The 17,648-nt window shown below is 36.5% G+C and overlaps 1 protein-coding gene and 1 long non-coding RNA gene across 3 annotated transcripts in view; both read left to right on the top strand.

Moving 5' to 3' along the window:
- Window positions 1-17,648, top strand: part of LOC131517978 (uncharacterized) — a 409,931-nt gene that overhangs the window by 3,114 nt on the left and 389,169 nt on the right. The window lies entirely within an intron of this gene.
- LOC131517148 (uncharacterized) lies at window positions 43-16,524 on the top strand. 2 transcript variants are annotated; one of them, XR_009264429.1, is made up of 5 exons: window positions 43-144; window positions 3,825-3,899; window positions 8,705-8,861; window positions 9,720-9,807; window positions 16,187-16,524. It is a non-coding gene; the product is annotated as an uncharacterized LOC131517148 (long non-coding RNA). The 2 variants fall into 2 exon arrangements; XR_009264430.1 differs by lacking the exon at window positions 3,825-3,899 and having other exon boundaries at window positions 74-144; window positions 16,187-16,471.

The raw sequence follows: 17,648 nt of genomic DNA, 5'->3' as shown, positions 1-17,648 counted from the left end.
ATGGGAACCAAGATCAGGTGCGGGGGGCGGGACCTTGCAGTGAGGGGAGGTGCTACAGTGTTAGAGGGTGGGTGGGGCAGCCGGAAGTGGGCAGGGTTTGCATGGAGGCGGAGCTTTGTTGGCAAACCTGCCTGGCTTTTTGAGGTTTGTATCATTTTTAGGACATTGATTTTAGTTTGCTTCTGGGTCTTGTCATCTTAAATTCCTAATTCAGAAGGGGAAAGCTTTTATTTTCTCAGAAAATTATAATTATACAAGCTTTTGATGTAAGTATATAGTTAGGAAAAGTTGAATTGGTGTTAATGTTTACTGCCCTTTTTAGTGTCGAGGTAATAATTGGCGGGGTGCTGTAATTTATAATGGAAGCTAATAAAATTTGATAGAAATTAGATAGTTTTAGTCCCACTGTAGAGATGAAAAAAATGAAGTTTGGAAATGATAAATTATCACACATTAAGTGACAGCTGGGAATTGATGCCAGAGCTGCTTAATGCTAGAGTCTGTGGGCTCAACCACTATTCCTGTTCAGTAAGCCCTGGTTCTTGTGTCCTCCCTTAAAAAAATCAAAGCTCATGTGACTTAGCTCCTGGAGAACACAGGCCACCCTGAAAAATTACCTTTACCTGCTATTATAAATGCAAATGCTGTGGAGATATTCCCCCAACCGTTTAACAAATAATGATTGGAAAGTGAAACCCAACCTCCAAAACATACAATACAGACAGCTCAAATCCAGTCCAACACATCATTGTCGTCCTCAGTCACAGTTGAGTCTGGTGGAGGTTGAATCCCTTCTAGACTAGTCAAGGGTATGACAGGGACCTTCCTAGTGGGCCTCTCTCAAGGATTCTAGTGATAGAAGAATGGTAAGTAGGAGAGAAACTTGACTTACTCAACATAAAATTACTGCACAGGGTGATGGGAGGAAATGGACATCTCTCAGAACACAGGGGGAGGAAAGAGGCTCTTCCCTCAAAGGAAGAATTAATAATTCTGGCACAGTCTGCTCTTTTTAGTTTCCCTGTTTTTATTTCTTGTGGCATTTCATAGATGAAATGAGAGGCTCTGAGAGATTAAATAATTCGTATCCCTGTATTGGTATTTATAGCAAAACATTTACTCTCGATATTATAGCTATCCTGTAAGTAGAACATTCTTTAAAAATGTTTGTAAATGTAGATTATATGTTCAATTGGCAATCTCTCACAAGACACGGAATTCATTTTATACTGATTGGGTTATTCTCTTCCTGAAAGCAGAACCCAATAGTGGTGGTTGTCAACGGTTTCTGGAGAATAGCAGAGAGATGGCTCATTAAACTCTGCTGAGCCTTAGCTTCACAAACCTACCTGAGGCCTTTTACTGAGATTTCCATTCTGCTTCCTTCCTGCTCCTTTAAAATCTGACAGCTGAGTTGCAGGGTTTTTTTTTTTTTTTTTTAAGACAGCTTTATTGAGGTATAATTGACATATAATATGTGGTACATATTTAAAGTATGTAATTTTATGAACTTTGACGTATATACATACCCCATCATCTAGTCGAGTGAGTATATCCATCATCCTCAAGTTTCCTCATGCCTCTTTGGAATTTTTTGTTCGCATTCCTCCCTGCCTCCCACACGTAAGCAACCACTGATCTACTTTATGTCATTGTAGAACTCATTTGCATTTTCTAAAAAATTATGTAAGTAGAATCAGGAAGTTTTTTATTTTTTTTGTCTGATCTCTTTTACTCAGTATCATTGTCTAGACATTTGTCCATGTTGTTCTGTGTACCAACAGTTCATTCCTTTTTTATTGCTGAGTGTATTCTATTATATGGATGTAGTGTACCTTATCTGCTCATCTGTTGGTGGACATTTGGGTTATGTCTAGTTTTGAGCTATTACTAATAAAGCTGCTATGAACATTTGTGTACAAGTCTTTAAGTGGGCAGATATTTCCTTTTTTCTTGGGTAAAAATCTACAAGCAGATTTTAATTTTAGCTATACTAATAGGTGTGTAGTGGCATCTTGTTGTGGTTTTAATATGTGTTTTCCTAATGATGTTGAACATCTTTTAAAAAATATTTTTAATGTTTATTTTTGAGAGACAGAGAGAGAAAGCAGAGGAGGGGCAGAGAGAGGGGGACAGAGGATCCAAAGTGGGCTCTGTGCTGACAGCAGAGAGCCAGACACAGGGCTCAAAAAAAAAAAAAAAAAAAATTGGGTGGTTACAGTCTTGAGAGTTCTTTATATACTCTGGATACAAGTTCTTTATCAGAAAAATGCTTTGGAAAGATTTTATTGTGGTATGTGCCTTGCCTTTTCATTCTCAACAGAAGAATTTTAAAGAGCAGAAGTTTTAAATTTTAATAAAGTCCAATCTGTTCTTTTATGGATTGTGCTTTTAGTGTCATTTCTAAGAAATATTTACCTACCCTAAGCTCACAAGGACCTTCTACTATGTTTTATTCTAGCAGTTTTACAGTTTAGGCTGTATATTTAAGTCTGTGATGTATTTTGAGTTAAAATTTTTTATGGTTTAAGGCATGGATTCAGGTTCATATTTGTTACATATGGATACCCAGTTGTTCCAGCAATGTATCTTAAAAGGCTATTCTTTTTCCACTATGCTGTCTTTGTGCTTTTGTCAAAAATCAGTTGTTCAATATCATTTTATAAACATTTTATTTCATATATTTTCATTGTCAACTATATGTCAGACAGTGTGCTAGCACTGGAGATATGTATCAGTAAGTGGTCTTTGGTTGCAGAAACTAGAGACCAAATATTGCCAACTTGAATAAAATAGAAATTTATTGGAAGGATGTGAGGAATAATAGAATTAAAGGAAAAGTTGAACAATTAGGTCTCAGCTAACTTGATTGATCAGAAGTCAGGGAGTTCCCCAAAGGACAGTAAGATCCTATTAACAAAAGAAGAGGGAATGGTGCTGGGCAGATATTTGCTATAGTAGTGCTTCCCAACTTTTTTTTACGTTCATTCATGATAAATGATCAGAATTGGGCAGTGTACAAGGGTAAATTGATGGAGATTAGGAGGTGTCTATATTGGACGTGGTGAGAAAAATGCATCACATTTTCTTTATATTATGTAATTGCAGGGAAAGGCAAAAATATTAGGAAGATATAAAACTTTGAATTTATATAAAACTTCTCAATGAAACCTATTTAAAAATCTGATGAGGAACTTGAGCTTGTATCCATAAGATTTTTATTTCAAACCTTTATTCAAACTTTATAATAATAATAAGGAAAAGTGTATATTTCATAATTGTGTAGCTTGATGAATTTTTACAAGGTGAGCACACCTGTTGTGTATTTCAGTTACATATATTTGCATAACAAATTACTGCTAAACTTAGTGGCTTAAAATAGCAATATTTATTTTGCTTATGAATTTGTAATTTGGGCAAGGCTTGGTAGGTTAACTTGAAGACTGGGGACTGGAATCATCTGAAGGCTCCTTTACTCACATGTTTAGCTGTTGTTGCTACCTGTTAGCTGTGACCTTAGGTATGTCTGTGACCAGAGCACCTTCAAAGAGCCTTTCCATGCAATTCTTTGATGTTTTCATAGCATGGTGGCTGGGTAGCAAGGGTGAGCATCCCAAGAAAAGGGCCAGGTGGAAGCTCTAGTGCCTTTTCTAACACAGCATTAGAAATCATGCAATGTCAGTTCCCGTGTATTCTGTTTGCTGGAGGTGAGTCACTAAGACCAGCCCATATAAAAGAGGAGGAAATTGTACTTCACCTTCTAATGGTGGGAGTGTCAAAGTGTCAGTGGATATGTTTTTAAACTACCACACTTACCTGACCAGGTCCCTGATCAAGAAGCAGAACAATACAGTGCTCCAACCTTGCCTTCCTATCATTACCTGCTGCCTGCCTAAAAGGTAACCACTATCCTGATTTCTAACACCATAGCTTCGTGTTGCCTGTTTTTGTAATTTATGTAAATGGAACCATACAATATGTATTCTTTTGCATCTAGCTTATTTCAACATTGTGAGATTCATTCATGTTGTTCCATGTTAGATTGTTATTGTTGTTTAGTATTCTATTTTGTCAATAGCACATAATTTATTTATCCAATTTATTGTCAATACACGTTTGGGTAGTTTCCAGTTTTGGCTAATCTAAGAAGTTCTGATTTGAAATTCTAGTACATGTCTTTTGGTGCTTATATATGTAACATACACATACATTTCTGTTGGAAATACATGTAGGAGTGAAATTATAGGGAATGCATATGTTCAACTTTAATAGACACTGTTAAACAGTTTTCTAAACTCTGCCACCTGCAGTGAGTAATCATGATCATGATTTATTAATATAGGGCTTATGCTTGAAATGACTATACACAATCCCCTTTCAAGACCTATTAATAATGATATTCTCAGATTCTTGATAGTTACTGTTGATAGAAGAAGGCTGGGTTCAGCTGGCTCTGCTGAGCAGTATTGTGGCTTCTCCAGCATGTTGTCTTCTCACTTGATGGCTTAGGGATGTAAGAGCAAGTGTTTCGGTGAACAAGGCAGACCCTATGTGGCCTTTTATGACCTAACATCAGAAGTCTACCCAGTCTTTGTGCACATAAGTAGGTGATGACAAATGGCAGAAGATAATTTATTGTTTTTAATTTATTGAACATCTTTTATTTGTCATCAGTCAGAATTCAGATAATTTGGTATTTTAAAATTATACTCTACTTGTTCTTTCACTGACAAGTATAAGGTTGAAATTCGTTATGATAATGACAGTGGATTTACAATCTATTCACATTTTTCATATCAATTACCTCAAAATAATAATAATAATGTTTCCCCTTAAACATACACATCTTATCTTAATAAGTATTACCTAGGATTCTAATTATTAGTAGTAAACTATATTTATTTTTATTTTTGTTTATTTTTTAAAATTTACATCCAAGTTAGTTAGCATATAGTGCAACAATGATTTCAAGAGTAGATTCCTTAATGCCCCTTACCCATTTAGCCCTTCCCCCCGCCACAACCCCTCCAGTAACCCTCTGTTTGTTCTCCATATTTAAGAGTCTCTTATGTATTGTCCTCCTCCCTGTTTTTATATTATTTTTGTTTCCCTTCCCTTGTGTTCTTCTGTTCTGTGTCTTAAAGTCCTCATGTGAGTGAAGTCATAAGATTTTTGTCTTTCTCTGACTTACTAATTTTGCTTAGCATAGTACCCTCTAGTTCCATCCATGTGGTTGCAAATGTCAAGATTTCATTCTTTTTGATTGCTGAGTAATACTCCATTGTATATATACACCACATCTTCTTTATCCATTCATCCATCGATGGACATTTGGGCTCTTTCCATACTTTGGCTATTGTTGATAGTGCTGCTATAAATATTGGGGTGCATGTGCCCCTTCAAAACAGCATACCTATATCCCTTGGATAAATACCTAATAGTACAACTGCTGGGTCATAGGGTAGTTCTATTTTTAGTTTTTTGAGGAACCTCCATACTGTGTTCCAGAGGGACTGCACCAGTTTGCATTCCCACCAGCAATACAAAAGAGATCCTCTTTCTCTGCATCCTTGCCAACATCTCTTGTTGCCTGAGTTGTTAATTTTAGCCATTTTGACAGGTGTGAGGTGGTATCTCATTGTGGTTTTGATTTGTATTTCCCTGATGATGAGTGATGTTGACATTTTTTCATGTGTTGGTTGGCCATCTGGATGTCTTCTTTGGAGAAGTGTCTATTCATGTTTTTTGCCCATTTCTTCACTGGATTGTTTGTTTTTTGGGGGTGTTGAGTTTGATAAGTTCTTTGTAGATTTTGGATACTAACCCTTTTTCTGATATGTTGTTTGCAAATATCTGTTCCCATTTCATCAGTTGCCTTTTAGTTTTGCTGATTGTTTCCTTTGCTGTGCAGAAGCTTTTTATTTTGATGAGGTCCCAATAGTTCATTTTTGCTTTTGTTTCCCCTGTCTCTGGAGATGTGTTGAGTAAGAAGTTGCTGTGGGCAAGATCAAAGAGGTTTTTGCCTGCTTTCTCCTCGAGGATTTTGATGGCTTCCTGTCTTACATTTAGGTCTTTCATCCATTTTGAGTTTATTTTTGTGTATGGTGTAAGAAAGTGGCCCAGGTTCATTTTTCTGCATGTTGCTCTCCAGTTTTCCCAGCACCACTTGCTGAAGAGACTGTCTTTATTCCATTGGATATTCTTTCCTGCTTTGTCAAAGATTAGTTGGCCATACGTTTGTGGGTCCATTTCTGGGTTTTCTATTCTGTTCCATTGATCTGAGTGTCTGTTTTTGTGCCAGTACCATACTATCATGATGATAGTGGCATTGTGATGCCTCCTGCTCTGGTTTTCTTTTTCAAGATTTCTTTGGCTATTCAGAGTCTTTTCTGGTTCCATACAGATTTTAGGATTGTTTGTTTTAGCTCTGTGAAGAATGCTGGTGTTATTTTGATAGGTATTGCATTGAATTTGTAGATTGCTTTGGGTAGTATTGACATTTTAACAATACTTGTTCTTCCTATCCAGGAGCATGGAATATTTTTACATTTTTCTTGTGTCTTCTTCAATTTCTTTTGTAAGTTTTCTATAGTTTCCAGTGTATAGATTTTTCACCTCTTTGGTTAGATTTATTCCTAGGTATTTTATGGTTTTTGGTGCAGTTGTAAATGGGATCAATTCCTTGATTTCTCTTTCTGTTGCTTCATTGTTGGTATATAGGAATGCAGCCAATTTCTGTGCATTGATTTTATATCTTGCAACTTTCCTGAATTCATGAATCAGTTCTATCAGTTTTTTGGTGGAATCTTTTGGGTTTTCTATATAGAGTATCATGTCATCTGCGAAGAGTGAAAAGTTTGACCTCCTCCTGGTCAATTTGGATGCCTTTTATTTCTTTGTATTGTCTGATTTCTGAGACTAAGACTTCCAATACTATGTTGAATAACAGTGGCTAGAATGGACATCCTGTCTTGTTCCTCACCTTAGGGAGAAAGCTTTCAGTTTTTCTTCATTGAGGATGATATTAGCATTGGGTCTTTCATATATGGCTTTTATGATCTTGCAGTATGATCCTTCAATCCCTACTTTCTTGAGGGTTTTTATCAAGAAAGGATGCAGTATTTTTGTCAAATGCTTTCTTTGCATCTATTGAGAGGATCATGTGGTTCTTGTCCTTTCTTTTATTGATGTGATGAATCACATTAATTGTTTTGCAGATAGTAAACCAGCCCTGCATCCCAGGTATAAATCCCACTTGGTCATGGTGAATAATTTTTTTAATGTATTGTTGGATGTGTTTGGTTAATAGATTGTTGAGGATTTTTACATCCATCTTCATCAGGGAAATTGGTCCATTGTTCTCCTTTTTAGTGGGGTCTTTGTCTGGTTTTGGAATCAAGGTAATGCTGGCTTCATAGAAAGAGTTTGGAAGTTTTTCTTCCATTTCTATTTTTTGGAATAACTTCAAGAGAATAGGTGTTAACTCTTCTTTAAATGTTTGGTAGAATTCCCCTGGAAATCTATCTGGCCCTGGTCACTTGTTTTTTGGGAGTAGTAAACTACTATTTATTTACTTTTAATTAAAAAAAAAACTTATTTTTGAGAGAGAGACAGAGCACGAGTTGGGGAGGGAGACACAGAATCCGAAACAGGCTCCAGGCTCTGAGCTGTCAGCACAGAGCCTGATGTGGGACTCGAACTCATGGTCTATGAGATCATGACCTGAGCTGAAGTCAGACTCTTAACCGACTGAGCCTCCCAGGCGCACCGGTAGTAAATTATTTTTAATACCGCTTTTCCAAAAGTTGAATTTTTGCTTTGAATCTATGAACTTAGTTGGTGGGTATTAAAATAGGTCCAGAAGGATAATGAAATTAGTACCCTGGGACAGTAAGAGTGCCTGAAAAGGCAAGAGAGAGGATGACTTTGATATTTGAACTTGAAGACAGAGAGCCTATCTGGAGAGGTCATCTTACAGACAGAGCTGGCCCATGGTGACCCCTCAAGGAGAGACCTGGGGAAGTAAGCACCTACCTATTGTTTCTTTCCTCCCTGTGGTATTGTGACATGCTGCAATACTTTTACTATTATATTCTTTATGAGTGGCACCTTTCTATCTCCCTTGTTTCATTGGTTAACAGTACTGATAATTTCTGTTAATAAAATGAACTTCTGTTAATAAAATGAATAAAATGAATTTCTGTTAATAAAATTTCTGTTAATAAAATTTCTGGTTAATAAAATGAGGTAATTCTGTAATTGCATGGGTCAGATCCATTTACTTCTGTCTTTTGTTTTGTTCTTGTTGTATATTTTTACTGCATGTATATGTTTACATGGGAACTTAGGAAATAATAAAAAAATTCCTTTTTATTTACCTACATGTTTGCCATTTCTGATGCTCTTCATTCTTTTCTATAGATCTAAGTTTCTATCTGGTATCATTTCACTGCAGCCAGCAGAACTTCCTTGAATATTTTCTGTAGTGCATATCTGCTATGTTTGTTTTTAAAAATGAATGCACGTTCTTTGACATTTTTTTCAACGAAGATAATGAATCTTTATTCCCTCCTATTGAATCTGGTTAGGCTAGTGATTTCTTTGACCTACACAGAACAGCAGTAATGAAACACTATGACCTCTGAGGCTAGGTCATAAAAGACTGTAAAGTTTCTGCTTTGTTCACTTGAACACTTGCTCTTAGAGCCTTGAGCCACCATGACAGAAGATCATCATGCTGAAGAGGCCACATTCTGGTCAACAGAGCCAGCTGAGCCCAGCGGTCTAGTCATCCCTGCCATGGTGCCAGATATGTGAATGAAACAAACTGCCTTGAACCCTGTAAACTTCTCATTAGCCAGGTGAATACCCCCAAGTGACTTCCCTTGATGCCACAAGGAATATAAAGACCACCTAGCTGAAACTTGCCCAAATTCCTGATTCTCTTAATCACCATATATAATAAAATCATTTTTTTAAGCAACTACTTTTTGGAGTAGTTGTATAGTATTAGATAAGTAGAATAGAATTTGGAGTGCTGTTGTAGCAAAAACCTAAAGCGTGGCACTGGCTTTGGCACAAGACATGAAGCAGAAGTTGACGGGGATTTGAGAAGACTGTTAGTGGGATACTGACAGGCATGGAGGAGGATGCCAGTGAGAGTTTAAAGGAGAGTAAGGAAAATATTGTTGAAAGCTAGAGAAAAGGAGGATCTTGTTCTGTCATGGTAGATGGTTTAGCAACTGTCATAACATGGATAATCATAAAACATATTTTTTTTTAAATTTTTTTTTCAACGTTTTTTATTTATTTTTGGGACAGAGAGAGACAAAGCATGAACGGGGGAGGGGCAGAGAGAGAGGGAGACACAGAATCGGAAACAGGCTCCAGGCTCCGAGCCATCGGCCCAGAGCCTGACGCGGGGCTCGAACTCACGGACCGTGAGATCGTGACCTGGCTGAAGTCGGACGCTTAACCGACTGCGCCACCCAGGCGCCCCATTCATAAAACATATTTAATGAACCAATGTATTTGGCTTAGGAGATTTCCAGGCAGAATTCTGAAAGTATATACTGTATTTTATTTATTTGTTTTTAAATTATGTATCATAAGGTATGGATAGACAAAGCTGTACTAAATAAGGAATTATTTGGCTCTCAACAATTTAGAGAAACTATGTAGGAATGAGGTCTGAAAATGAAACTATTTCTTATCCTTAGTTTCTCTCAGCAGAAGATACTCAAAGGAAGATAGAGTCATAGAACAAAGATTAAATTCAAGGCCCTGTTAGAAAATCATGGACTCCAGGTAAAGATGAAGGACTGTAAAGCCTTTTGTTATGAGTTCAGAAAGAGATAAAGCCTTGTAAAAAGAATTTTGAGCTATTTCTTAAGGGGTTGTAGTACAGACTCTCTCTCCTAAACAATAAGGCTTCTAAGAATCTTAAAGGTATTATACCACAGTAGCCTCATAAGGAGCTCAAGGTAGAAAATGGCTTATCTAGAAGATGTCTGTAGATGTGGGTTTTTAATCTTATGGAGTAGATTGTAAATTGATACTCAAAAAATCCACAAAGTTTTTATAGTAATAATATCAGCTTATACAGGAAGAAAAACCACAGAGAACCTGTACAAAATGGAGACTTTTGGACCCTTAAACTTCTGTGGACAGGAAGCAGGCTGCATAGACTACTTAGCTACAGAAATGGGTTAGTTCTATGGAAAAGAAAGAATGACTTAGAGGGCAAAACTAAGATCTCAGGGGTAAGAAGCAAAAATCATGGAAAAATCATTCCCCGGAAGCAGGATAAAACCCTAATCATGAGCTGGTAACATATGCCCAGTTGGATTTTATAATTTCAATGGATTGGTGACTTTCTATTTTCTTCCTTTATTAAATGGGTATTTATTTATTACAGTTGTTCTGTGTCTGTCACAACACTGTATTTTGGGTATGTGTGGGGCAGATAACATGTCTCTTTAGTTTGCAGGTTTCCAGATCAAGAACTGATCTCAGGAAACCGCATGGAGCCTCATCCATGCCTGGACTTGATTTAGATGATAAGATCCTGGACTTCCAACTTGAGCTTGATGCATAATGGAATGAGACTTTAAAGCAGTCTGGAGAAGGGGCAAATATATATTTCATGAGGGAGAAATATAAACATTGTTGGCCAGAGGGTAGAGTGTGGCAATTTAAAATCATTTCCACAAATTCTTTGGCATTCTTCCTGTCTAGTGGTCTGTGTTCTTTCCCTTTGAAACGCATAAGCTTATGATTGCTTCAACTAATAGAGTATCACAGAAGTAATGCTTTGTGACTTCTGGGTTTAGGTCGTAAAAGACCATGTAGATTCTGTCTCATTTGCTAGAACTCTTGCTCTTACAGCCAGTAGGTAAGAAGTCTGTACTCTGAGGCCCCATGTTGGTGAGGCTGCGTGTAGGCTCTTTGGTCTATAGTCCCTGCCAAGACTGGCCTCTAGCCATCTCTGCCAATGTGCTAGATATGTACCATGCATATAGAGCCAGATATGTAAATGAATATATTGAATGGACCTGACTGATACCACAAGGAAAAGGTTCACCCAACCATGTCCTGCACAAATCTCCAACTCACAATATTGTACAATATAGTAAAATGCTTGCTGTTGCAAGCCACCAAGTTCCAGGATAGCTTGCTGCCGAGTAATATACAACTGGAAAGTGTGCTGATGACAAATTTTCTCTGCTTTTGCATTTCTGAAAATATCTTTATTTTTGATCATTATTTTTCTAGATACAGAATTTTAGATAGTCGTTTTCTCTCAGTACTAAAATATTATTCATTTAATTGTTTTCTGACTTGTAGTTTTTCTCTTGAGAAGCAAGTGGTAATTCCTACTGACCTTGAATATAATGTGTGTTTTTTTTTTTGGATACTGAAAATCCCTGAAGATTTTCTCATTATCTGGTTTTTAGAAATCTGATTACATGCTTTCCCCCCCTTGCCCTACTTTGCTACATTGATCTTGGATCTACCAGTTAATGTTTTTCATAAAATTCGGAAAAACAAAACTCCCATTATCTTGAAAAAATTTATTTTTCTGTGCCAATGTCTCTTTCCTCCCCAATTACACATGTTAGCCATTTATGTTATCTCATAGACTATTGAGTCTCTGTTCAGTTTTTTCAACTGTTTTTCCTCTCTGTATTTTCTTAGGATCATTTCTATTCCATGTCTTCATGTTTACTTGTCTTCTCTTCAGCAGAGTCTAATCTGCTATCAGGTCCATTCCATAAAATTTTCATTTTACTTACTGTACTCTTCTAGTTGTAGAATATCTTTTGGCTTCCTTTTAACACTTTTCTATTTTGAGATGTCCTATTTTCCCTTAATTATGCAAATGTTTTCCTTAAATCTTTGACCATGTTTATAATAACTGTTATAAAATCCTTGTCTGCTCATTTTATCATCTCAGTCATTTCTTTGTCAGTTTCTGTTGATTGATTTTTTATTTGGGTTAGTTTATACTTTCCTGCTTTTCTTCATGCCTAGTAATTTTTAATGCATACTCTACATAATGGATGCTATGTTGTTGTGAGTCTAGATTTTGTTGTTTCTATTAGAGTGTTTTCTTCTGGCAGGCAGTTAATTTACTTACATATCAGTCTGATTCTTTTGAAGCTTTGTTTTTAAGCTCAATTTTGAGATAATTTTACACTCACATGTGTTTATAGAAAATATTACAGAGAGATCCTGTGTACCCTTTACCTGGTTTCCCCCAAGAGAAACATCTTATATGACTATAGTACAATATTATAACCAGGAAATTTACACTGGTACAAATCAGTGACTTTATTTAGATTTAACTAGTTATAAATACTCTCATTTGTGTGTTTGTGTGTGTGTGTGTGTGTGTGTGTGTGTGTGTGCATTTAGTTCCATATGATTTTATCACGTGTGCAGATTTGTGTGACCACCAACACAATCAAGATACACAGATGTTCCATCCCAAGAATTTCTTCTGATACTTTTTTATAGTGAAAAACAGTGGGGTTTTCACTTAGACTATTCCTCAATATTTATCTAAGTTGTTGTATGTCTCAATATTTCATTCTTTTTTATTGCCAAGTAGTGTTCCATGATGTAAATATACCACAGTTTTGGATGGAACTAAAGTGTATTATGCTAAGTGAAATAAGTCAGAGAAAGATAAACATCATGTGATTTCACTCATATGTGGAATTTAAGAAACAAAACAGATGAACATAGGGAAAGGGAAGGAAAAATAAGATAAAAACAGAGAGGGAGGCAAACCATAAGAGACTCTTAAATACAGAGAACAAACTGAGGATTGATGGAAGGGTGTTGGGTGGAGGGATGGGCTAAATGGTTGATGGGCATTAAGAAGGGCACTTGCTGGGATGAGTGCTGGGTGCTATATGTAAGTGATGAATCATTAAATTCTACTCCTGAAACCATTACTACACTATATGATAACTAGCTTGGATTTGAATTAAAAAAATATATGTATATATATGTATATATATGTATATATATACATATATATATGTATATACATATATATATATGCATATATATACATATATATAATTTGTTTAACTATTCATTCTTTGTAGGACATATGAGTTATTTCCAGATTTTGGTAATTATGGATAAAGCTGCTATGACCTTTTTTGTACAGGTTTTTATGTGTATGCCTAAGTGTGCAACTGCTGGGTCACATGATGACTGCATGTATAATTTCGTAAAACACTGGTATATTTTCCAGAGTTATTGCCATTTTACAATCTCACAGACAATGTATGTGTGATCCAGTTTCTCCACATTCTCACCAGCATTTGATGTTATCATTATTTTTTATTTTAGCCATTCTGATAGATGTATAGTACCATATCATTGTGGGTTTTTTTTTTGCATTTCTCTAATGGCAAATGATATTGAACATCTTTTCATGTGCTTATTTGCCATCTGTATACTCTTTTTGTAAAATCTATTCATGTCTGTTCCAATTTTCTTTTCTTTTTAAATAAACTTTTAAAATATTTATTTATTTTGAGAGAGAGGGAGCAGGGGAGGGGTAGAGAGAGAGGAGACAGAGAATCTGAAGCAGACTCCATGCTGTGCACAAAGCCTGACTCAGGGCTTGAACCCACCACGAGATCATGACCTGAGCTGAAGTTGGATGCTCAACTGACTGAACCACCCAGGCACCCCATCTGTTCCAATTTTCTTAAAAAAATTTTTTTTAATCTTTATTTATTTTAGAGAGAGAGAGTGTGAGCGGGAGAGGAGCAGATAGAGAGGGAGACGCAGAATCTGAAGCAGGCTCCAGGCCCTGAGCTGTCAGCACAGAGCCCGACGCGGGGCTCGAACTCACAAACCATGAGATCAGGACCTGAGCAGAAGTCAGATGCTCAATGGACTGAGCCACCCGGGTGCCCCAATCTGTTCCAATTTTTAATCAGATTATTTGGTTACTGTTTTTGAGAGTTCTTGCTGTATATAGGTATAAATTATTGGTGGATTTGTGGTTTGAAAGTATTTTCTCTCAGTCTTTAGCTTGTCTTTTCATCCTCTTAACAGGGTCTTTCACAAGGTAAAGATTTTTAATTTTGAAGTGCCCTAATTTATCTTTTTTTTTTTGTTATGGGTCTTGTTTTTGATATTGAGTCTAAGTACCTTTTGCATAGTATTACATCCCAAAGATTCTTTTCCTTTTTTAAAAACAAATTTGCATAAATTTATGTTTTACACTTAAGATTCACTTTAAATTAGTTTTTGTATTGGATGTGAGGTTTAAGTCAAAGTTCATCTTTTTGTGTATTTGTATGCAATTGCTCTGGCAATGTTTGTTGAAAAAAAGTCTATCATTCCTCTACTAAATTGCTTTTGTATCTTTGTGTCAAAAATCAGTTGCACGTTTTTTGTGTGTCCATTTCTGGGTTCTTTATTCTGTTTCATTGATTTGTGTGTCTGTCCTTCTGCCAATATCACACAGTCTTAATTAGTGTAGCTATATAGTGATGCAGCTGTATGGCATGCAAAAAGGAGTTTATATAGAAATCCTGTCACTGCTATCCTTAGAAAGGTCTGCTTCCAAGATTGACCCTTGGTTAGCAACTTCTCATAATTCTCATTATGATTTCAGGCCATAATGGATAAGAGTGGCTCACTGTGCCTGAACTGCAAACAGTGATGACTTATGCTGAATGCTTGCTTTTCTTCTGGGAATCTGGAATTTTAGTGTGTGTTAGGCAGAGTATGCCTATGTGACCAGTCCTCAGTAAAAACTGTGGGCACTGAGTCTCTAAGGAGATTCTCTGGTAGACAACATTTCATATGGGTTATTACAACTCATTACTGGAGGAATTAAGCAAGTCCCATAATTGTAGTAGATGAGAACTCTTGGAAACTTGTGCCTGATTTCCTCCAACTTTTGCCTCATGTACCTTTTTTCCTTTGCTGACTTCGATTTGTATATGGTTGTAATAAATAGCCATGAGTATGAATATATGCTGTCTTATGAGTCCCCCTGGCAAATCACTGAACTTGGGAGTGGTCTTGGGGACTCAACATTGGATAGAATTATTCCTCCTACTTTCTTTTTCAAGAATATTTTTAAAGCTATTTTGGGTCCTGTGACTTTCTGTATACATTTTAGAATAAGCTTATCTATGTTTACAAAAACCTTGTTCAGATTTTGGTAGGGATTGCGTTAAACCTATCAATCAATATGGGGAGAATTGACATGTTTACAATACTTAGTCTTCCAACCCAGGAACACAGTATGGCTCCTATTTAGTTAGGTCTTTCTTTGATTTCTTTTATCAGCATTTTGTAATTTTCAGCATACTGATTCAGTACACATTTTGTTAGATATATACTTACGTAGTTGACTTTCTTTGAAGCAATTGTAAATGGTAGTATTTTAAATTTCAGTTTCCACATGTCCATGGTTAGCATGAAGCTTGTTTTTCAGTATTATTAAGGTGGTATAAAGTAGTCTTTAGGACTAGATTAGCTCTACTCCTAAAGTGTAGTCTTTCTGAGGTCTCCCTTGAAGGCTGCAGGATTTTCAGTAAGGTCTGTCTCCTCTGGAGATTGGTACTAGAATGGCTTCCAGACTTGGGTGAGCTCCAGTACTTGTTCAGCTCACAACTGCCTGGTAATTATTCTTTTTCCAGTGGTAGTTCTTTGTGCAGCTTTGTAAATTCTGTGTGTACACACAACTTATCATTTGGCAAAAGACTCGTGCACACTTCTGGATCTTTTTCTCTGAGCACCTCTCTTCTCTCTGGTACTCTCCCTCACAACTTCCAGCAACTTTGTCTCATAAAGCTGGAAAAAGGGTAACATTAATAGTCAGATATTATTGGGGCGCCTGGGTGCCGCAGTCGGTTAAGCGTCCGACTTCAGCCAGGTCACGATCTCGCGGTCCGTGAGTTCGAGCCCCGCGTCGGGCTCTGGGCTGATGGCTCGGAGCCTGGAGCCTGTTTCCGATTCTGTGTCTCCCTCTCTCTCTGCCCCTCCCCCATTCATGCTCTGTCTCTGTCCCAAAAATAAATAAAAATAAAAAATGTTGAAAAAAAAAAATTAAAAAAAAAATAGTCAGATATTATTTCCACTGATTTATTATCCCCTCCACCCTCCCCTACTGATTAGATCCCTCTGCTTAATTTTTCAGGAGTGTAAGCAGAACTTGAAATAACTCATCAGTCTTCACCTGGAAGAAGTGGACTGAAAGAGATATAATCATGGTCAAGCTCTGGAAATTATCTGATTACTGCTTGGTCCCTCCATGGTGATCTGTCTTTTGATTTTATACCCAAGATGATCATCAGTGATGACATTTGATCACTAGTATTTCTTTTCATTAGGAGCCCTGAGAGTGGTCTTCCTCTAGAAGGTGATATTACAAAACAGCAAACATGCAAACCAACTGTTGGGGATATAAAGATTGTAGAACATCCCTTGCTTTTGTTTTCTTCCTTGAGTAAACATGTAAATTATTCTGTAAAAACAGATTGGCCTGAACTTTGCTTACTGTGCTATCATAGTGCCAGTTTTCAAATGAGTATATTCAGATTTACAGGAACCACTGTGACATTGCAAATGGTGGAAAAGTACACTGCTACTCTCACTAGGCTGACTCACAGGATTGTCCAAGTTTCATCTGGCCAGAGGTTTCCTAGATCATGAACTTGAAACTAAGTCTTGATGTCATTGTTTTAAAAAGATGTTTACTCTTTGCTCTTGCTAAAATGTGAGAACCTAAGATTAGTTTACCAATTTGTCCAGGTACAGATGTGAAAGGATGAATACGTAAAAAGATATAGCAACATGGCTTAGCTCAGGTTTGTGCCATTTAATACAGAAATTTGCATTAGAAGGCCATTACCACCCACTCTGGTTCTTATGCTAGTTTTATTATAAGTCAGTGGAGGAGCATTAAATCAATATATGTATTTTACCACATTTGTTATTATAATACTCTTACCACTAATGGTTTCTATCAGTAGAATTAAGAAAAATCAATGAATACTATTTAAATATGTTACACTAATTTTTCTATTGGGAATAACAGAGTTCAATGGTGGTCAGTGTAGGGAAACATGGTTTCTTTGCAGGATTCTAGACAAAGTCCATGCTGCAATTCAAATAGGAGAAAGCCAGTTTAGAATTTGGAATTTGTCATTTTGTTGATAAAATAGAAGAGTGGTTGCCTGTACTGGCCAAACTTCAGAATAATTTGTGGAATTAAAAAACATATGGATATATTGCTTAGCTATAAAAAAGAATGAAATTTTGTCATTTGCAACAACATGGATGGACTTAGAGAGTATTATGCTAAGTGAAATAAGTGAGACAGAGAAAAACAAATACCATATGATTTCACTTATATGTGCAACCTAAAAAACAAAACTAACAAATAAACAAAAAGCAGAAATGTTCATAAATACAAAGAACAAACTGATGGTTGCCAGATGGGAGGGAAGTGGGGGTGGGGAATGGGTAAAATGGGTGAAGGGGAATTGGAGATACAGACTTCCAGTTATGGAATGAATATGTCAGAAGGATAAAAAGTACAGCATGGGAAATATAGTCAGTGGTATCATAATAACATTGTATGGTGACCGATGGTAGCT

The sequence above is a fragment of the Neofelis nebulosa genome, chromosome 7 (genome assembly GCF_028018385.1).
Source record: "Neofelis nebulosa isolate mNeoNeb1 chromosome 7, mNeoNeb1.pri, whole genome shotgun sequence".
In the NCBI taxonomy this organism is placed as follows: Eukaryota; Metazoa; Chordata; class Mammalia; order Carnivora; family Felidae; genus Neofelis; species Neofelis nebulosa.
This window is presented reverse-complemented; position numbering and strand designations above follow the sequence as displayed.